The 6,150-nt window shown below is 39.9% G+C and overlaps 1 non-coding gene across 1 annotated transcript; it reads left to right on the top strand.

The window, feature by feature from the left end:
- The first annotated feature begins 3,288 nt into the window (after positions 1-3,288).
- trnaf-gaa (transfer RNA phenylalanine (anticodon GAA)) lies at positions 3,289-3,361 on the top strand. The gene has a single exon. It is a non-coding gene; the product is annotated as a tRNA-Phe (tRNA).
- Positions 3,362-6,150: the final 2,789 nt, after the last annotated feature.

Genomic DNA, 6,150 nt, shown 5'->3' with positions numbered 1-6,150 from the left:
ATGGAGCTCTACATCCCACTTAGCCAATGACTCACATTACAGGGGCGCAATTAATGAGGAAACTGACATATTTATTTGTTATAAACCAACATAAAGATGAGATGGAAAGACTATTTGTACCTTGGATTGGCGTTCGCTTGCGCATCAGGCACATTTTATAGTGAGTTGAAGAAAAAACAGCAACAAAAAAAGAGCTATTTGGCTACAGTGGTACAAGAAAAATGTTTGGAGGAGTTAAGCAGAAACTTTGAACCAACAACTGTGACGCATGGCGGTGTCAGTATGTGCTCTGCTTTCCTACACGTCAAGTGCAACGAAGAGGAAGGAGAAGCCGTAAAATTCCTCACGGCAAATAGATGTCCAGGTGGCTTAAACACAAACCCAGGTAAGAACTGACTGTGAAATAAAGGAAGGTGACCAATATGGGGTTCCTGGAACCACAAACACCTTCACTCTATTGAAAAGGTAAACTTTGTGTTGAGGAGTCAACCAGTTTGTGCTGATTTGACATTTGTCAAAATTGAGAGAGCATCGTTTTGATGACAATATGGATTCAATATATATATACACACCACGGTAAAGATGACAATCTGCTAATGCTTTAACGGTTCATTGTCAATGCTTTTAAATCCACTGACTGAATAAAATATGGTGCTTCAACAGCAATAAAAACTCAAAAATGATCACGAAATTCATCCCCATACGAGAGAATGCAAACCAGGATCACAGACACAACGGGGGGCATAACATAGAAATTAATGCTAACAATAAATAATAATTCAAGTTTAAACCTCACAAACTGAAATAATCCAGTTCCATTGATAGATGCCCCACTGAATTTTTAATTAACACACCGAGAGGGTCATGCAGTCACGGGTCATTGTTGCACACAAAACTAAACAGAGAAATAATTACTGCCTGAATAGAAATCTAACAGTGAATAGATTATTAGGGAACAGTGAAAAATTACATGTTAGAGTTACAACCCAACCCGACCAAAAGAAGAAAAAAAAAGAAACATGAGTCGAGTCTTTCGCAGTGGCTTTTGTTGGAGTGACGTAACACAGACAGGAGATGCAGACCCAGAGGTTCCTCCTTAAATCATCAAGACATAATCTTCATAGAAATCAATTGAAAATGATGAGTTAACAGAAGAAGTAAATGTTTGAAAACTGCCAGTTGGGTGAATGTTTTCAAAAGCCAAACCCGGTCATCAAGCACAAACTCAAAGTGACTCACAGTGAGGAATGAATGAATGTTTCACCTTGTGTCCCTTTTTTTTCACTCAGATCCTTCCAGCCATGCATTGAGAGAACAGAGAGTGATTTTCTCAACTTGCCTGCAAAGAACGATCAATGCTGGATGCTGGTTTTTATTAGAGAAGCTCCTGACTCACAGAAATCCAACTGTGTCAAAAACGAGAGGAGGTGCAAAGAAATGAAGCTTGTAATTTTCTGCTTCATGACTTCTTCACATTTTCACCATGAGCGATCTAATATTTTTCCTTCCACTGGCTAATTTGGAAACGCGACACAAATATTAACTGCTTTCAGGATTGTTTTTCAGAACCAGGATACTCAGCTTTGTGTCAAAACTCTGGTTTCCTAATTTGATGAGTCCTATTAAAGGCACAGATCAGGATTCTGTGGCCAATTTCAGAACTCGTTTTTTTTTTGTAAATCTTTACCTTGCTGATGCAAATTTTGGCCAGTTCCGGTTTCTCTTCAATAACTATATGACAAACAAAATTAGATTATGCAGAAGTAACATCACAGTTACACATAGAAATACAAGCAGCCATCCTGTTATCTGTTGAAATCTTTGATCTCTCTTGCTCGGCTGGAAACTGGATGAGCTGCAGATGTCTCAAACTGCAGTAAATGCAGTTTCCTTTGCAATAGCTTCTTACAGCGGTGCTGTTCCTCAGACTTCATTTCGCCAACTTCAGAGGTAATGAAAATGGCTAACCTTGAGTCACTGAAAAGTGTTGTCATTGCAGCCTTCTTAGGTATGATGTGCTTCCTGATTGCAAAGAGATTGGATTCTTGAGTTTCCTATTACACAGTCGCCAGCAGGAGCGATCAGGTTGAAAATTGGCCAATTCCAGTCACCAGTCATTTCCTGGTGACTGGAATCTGCTTTTACCACACTTTGTTTACAAACCCATTCAAATTTAACGATTAGGCAAATTATATTCTGCCTTCACAAAACGCTTTTCGAACACACCGGCAACGTTCATACCGGTATGTAGGTTAAAACTCAACTAATTGTGTGACTATATTTGTAAAATGCATTTATTGTTTCAAATCCCAAACCTAATTTTCTACCTAGTTCAAGTCTTGCTCTCTTCCATGATCCTTAATTGGGTTGCAGAGACACAGGTCCGGAGGGGGAAACTGAACGAGTCTTTTCCCAGCAGCCCTTTCAGCTTGTATGAGATTCCAAAGCATTCCCAGAACTGAGGAAAAAACGCAGTTCTTTGCGTTCCTGGTTTGCGTCTGCAGGGATTCCTCTCAGCACCGTGTTTCCTGAAAACTTGTAAAAAGCTGGGCTAAATAATCATCTCACCCACAATCTGACTTTTCAAGCTGCTTTCAACTAAAGTAAAACAACAAACACAAAGTTTCAAAAACTTTGTTTTTTTCTGATTAACACGCAAAGTTCTTTTGTTTAATCCTCGCCAGGCATATCAAAACAGGGGAACAGATTCAAGCAAAGGTCAGCCCCAAGACTGGTGACCCTTAGAATGACATCAGACAAGATTAGGTTAGTTCCTTACCTATTTCCTGCCACAAAGACATGCATCACTGATGCAAAGCATGATCCATAATATTCCATGGTATTACAGGCACTTTAACTTAAAAGTTTTAAATCATAAAACACTACTCATTAGTCATAATAAAATTATAGTTGAAAAATTATTTCAACATATTAGCTGAGAACCAAAGATTTATGTTTGACTGCCCTCTGGTGGGGACTTTGAGACATTGCAGACACGTTTATCGCATAAACCGAACACGTGAAAAAAAACTACTGCTCCTTTCTTAAAATTTATATTCAAACATTCATATTTCTTCTTGTTATAATAAAATATTTATCTACTGCGACTGTAATTTATGGAAAATGTAATGATTATCAGTGTACGAATATGTTCTCAATGATCTAGAATACTACATAGTTGTCTTGTTTGTTTTCTTTTACTTAAACACCAATTATTCTTTATTTTTCACTCAAACACACTGTTCACTTTTTACCTCATATATGACCTCACCTGCCACGTCATCAGGAGCCGAAATAGCTCAGTTGGGAGAGCGTTAGACTGAAGATCTAAAGGTCCCTGGTTCGATCCCGGGTTTCGGCAGTGAGTGGCACGGAAATGCTTTTTGAATGACTTTTGTAGGCTTAACTACATATTCACTTTATGTTGGAATATACATTCAGCACTTGAAAGTCATAGTCTTTGGGAAAATGTATTTTGTGGCCATAACTTGTCGTTGCTGACTAAGCGTCTGAACTGTTTGCTCTCACCAGGAAGTTAGAGCACAACACAGGAACATGAAGCAATTGCTCTTACATGATCAGAAAACATTGTGCCAGGTGGATCTCAGACGGCCCACAGGATGCTTGTTGGAGCTCTCCTGGCACATTGCAGGGTCAGACTGTTTCTCAGCTGCTCTGGCTCGTGTGAGTGCCAGGCTGTTGGTGTGTTGAGGCAGCTGGGCCTCGGTCCAAAAGAACACGCCTGGGCCACAGCCCGCCAAACAGGTCAGAGATTTGCGTCATTGCCATTGAAACCTGAATGAATGGCTGAACGGCTCTCTCTGTGGGGATGTGCTGACCAGCAGTGCGTAGATAATGAACAGCCAGATAATGAACAGCCATGAGCGACTATGGGATGGATTATGTGTTACAATGGCCTATGCAAAGTCCACACTTAATCGAATTGAGAATCGGTTTCAAGACTTGAAAGTCGATGCTTACAAGTGCTTTCAAAGTGATCATTTTGGATAAGACGATCAACAATCCAGCTGGAATTGCATAACAAGGTGTTTCTACGTGGAATTTACTTGTAAAGTTGAAAACAATTGGAAAGCAAGCCACACTTTTCAGATTCTCATTTGGAAGAAAAACTGAAAATATTCTTCATTTGTCTACTCCACCCCTGTGCACTATATTTTGCATTGCTCTGTCATGAGAACCCCCCCTCCTCCCCCCACACACACAGATACACCCATACACACACACACACACACACACACACACACACACACACACACACACACACACACACACACACACACACACACAACATTGAACTGATTGTGATAACGTGTGCAAACATTCTAGGGATGCAAATACTTTTGCCAGGCGCACAGAGTACACAGTGGTCTTCTGCGAGCAGGAAGTTTGCTTTCACGAATCGATCGGTTAGAAATAAGGAGTGAAAATATTTAAAAACATTTAAGACACGTTTAGAAAACGTGGACCGATGAGAGGGAAACGTTTTAAACCCGGTTCAGCCCAACAGTGTTTCTTTCAGTGCAGTTGTTTCTGAGGGTCTTCAAAACGATACACAATAAACATCGTTTTTTCTTAGTTGCGATCTAATTTACTGTCGTCGAACATCCTGCTCAATGACGGCGTTACGCAACACTCCCCCTCCTCCTCTCCTCTTTGATTGATTGATTTTTTCCTCCCGCGCTGCTTGCTGCGTTCAGCTCCGTTTCCTGGCAGCGTTGTTCTCCTCGGTCTTGGACGGTTTCAAAGAATCCGCGTGGATGTCGGTCGAGCTCCAAAGCAGGTCTGTCTCGGTGGTCAAAGAGAAACCCCGCGAGCGGCGGGCGGTCCACAAAGCCGGACGGGCGCGCGGAGACAGGATGTTGTTGTTCCAATGAATTAAAGCTCCATCGAGCGTCGCTCCACTTCCAAGAAGCTCATTCAGACGCTGCGGTGGATTTGGTCCTGTTGTTGCTGCTTTGTGCGCATCTGAATCACTCCAGCGACTTTTGCAAATAGATTTTGTTTGTTGCACATGGAATTGCATTTTATATATATCTAAAAAAAAAAAGAAAAAAAGAAATGCTATTAGCTATTAATTTGTCTAGATTTTTTTTTTTAAATCACACATGTGAACTGTTATTTTTCAGCATGTAAAACCACTATGATTTATGTTATGTGCTGGTGAAAGATGCAACTTTTCTCCATACAAGTTACAAAAATGTGTGTTTTGCACAACAAAATGCATTTTTTTTTACAAAAGACTCAATAATTTTTGGTTCAATGTTAGTGAGTGAAATCAACGACGCAACACTAATGATGGTCTCATCAGTTCAGGTGAAAATGCTGCAGGTCAACGACTTAATTCAATCTGCTTGGTTCCTAGACAGAAATATGCTGAACTTTATTCAGTGTTTGATAACTAAAATCAATCAAAATATTGATTTCAGTCCAATATTTTTCATTGGACTGAAAAAACCTTTGTGTAAGGTTGAGATGAGATGAATATTCATTCTGTGCTGCATAAATAAACTGATTTGAATTTGACTGAGAATAAAAAACACATAGAAACATTAAAAAAAAATAAGGATGACGTAATACTCTTGCAGCTGAACATATCCAAAAAAGACAACGGCTTTAAAAAAAAATTTGCAGGTTTCTCAGAGGAGTTTTGAGAAAACAATTAATCTTAATCTTAATGATGACACCACAGAAGGCAATTTCTTGCACCAAGGCGAGGCCCGAAGCTGCCTTTTTCGTTTCCAGAAACTAAATTCAGTTGATCGGTTTGGTGACAAACCATGTTCTCACATTGGCAATTAGCGTGACTGACAGAGCCTCTTTGTCATCAAAGATGGAAACAAAACTCCAAAGAAATACTTTAGTAGAACAGAAATAAAATATACCAGTAGATTTGTGTTAACAAGTCTTGTTATGGAGCTCTTGTTATATAACCCACCACAATGTGAAAAGGAAAGGTTGTCCAAGGGAACAGAGCTTGACCTCACTTTTGTCCTTGGAGACAAAAGCAGGCTTTGTCTCCCCAGACTGACTGCTTAGAAAGTAACAAACCCACTCCATGTTTCTTGAACGGGGTTCAAGGACATCGTGGTGACTTGCTTCTCTGTGTTAATACGTGGTGTTGTTGTCTCT

The sequence above is a fragment of the Poeciliopsis prolifica genome, unplaced genomic scaffold, assembly GCF_027474105.1.
Source record: "Poeciliopsis prolifica strain line A6 unplaced genomic scaffold, Auburn_PproV2 SCAFFOLD003, whole genome shotgun sequence".
NCBI lineage: Eukaryota > Metazoa > Chordata > Actinopteri > Cyprinodontiformes > Poeciliidae > Poeciliopsis > Poeciliopsis prolifica.
Note: the sequence above shows the minus strand (reverse complement) of the source record. Positions and strands in the feature narration are given on the sequence as shown.